Raw genomic sequence first — 1,081 nt, 5'->3', positions numbered from 1 at the left:
GATATTATCTCTATCTTCCAAGGCTATTTGCTACCTAAACATCTTCAATAAGGTACATCTCATATAAGATATGAGAAATGTGACACCATGAATATCAGTATGCACTGGTTGTTCTCCTTTGTCCCCTTCCTTCCTTAAATATTCCCTGCCCTTTTCTGCATCCAGGAGGTTGACATCTACAGACTGCCTCACCCAGCCTCCCTTGCTCTCTGGCTTCTGATTGGATTGGCCAGTGAAGGGCATCAGCAAGAGATTGAGATGAGGGACTAAGTACTTAGTCCATTCTCTCCACCCTGTTCCCTCTCCACGTTGTTGCAGTTCTTGTACTATCTGCATTCTACAGTCACAATTCTTATAAGGGGGTTTTTCTTCCATGTTACAAATTCTCTCTAGCCTCATTCTCTCTCATACCCCCATCTTAAATTCGGTAAAAGTGTGTAATTGCTCTTACACCTGACCTTTGTCATGTTCTCTTAACCTTGACTGGATCTTTGTAAATAGTTCTTTCAGGGGAACTTGGCTGGCTCAGTCTGGTAAGTGTCTGCCTTTGGCTCAGGTCATGATCCCAGGCTCCTGAGAGCAAGCATCAGGCTTCCCGCTCAGCAGGGATTCTGCTTTTCCCTCTCCATCTGCCCCTCCCCCATCATGCTCTCTCTCACTCACATAAATAAAATTAAAAAAAACCCAAACCTAATATTAAAAAAATTTTTTAAAACACTCCTAAAACTAATATTATACTATATATTAACTAACTGAAATTTAAATTAAAACTTTAGAATAATAAATAAATTAATATTCTTTAAAAATAATTATTTTAGTACAGTCTCTTTAGTTATACTTTCTAAATATGCTTTCCACTTTTTGCCAGGATAGTAACATGAACTCATAGATTCCACTAATTTTGAAGAGAAAAAATAGAAATTAATGAAACCAAGGATTAAGAAGTAATTTAGCCAAAAAAGAGATTTTAAAATAGGAAAATATTATTATCATCAGTATGCTAATTTATGCAAATACATTTGTATAACTATATAAGATCAAACCAATAAAACCTTTTTAGGATAATTTACAGAATATGACA

The sequence above is a fragment of the Mustela putorius genome, unplaced genomic scaffold, assembly GCF_011764305.1.
Source record: "Mustela putorius furo isolate JIRA1106 unplaced genomic scaffold, ASM1176430v1.1 tig00003944_pilon_pilon_pilon, whole genome shotgun sequence".
NCBI classification, from domain to species: domain Eukaryota; kingdom Metazoa; phylum Chordata; class Mammalia; order Carnivora; family Mustelidae; genus Mustela; species Mustela putorius.
Note: the sequence above shows the minus strand (reverse complement) of the source record.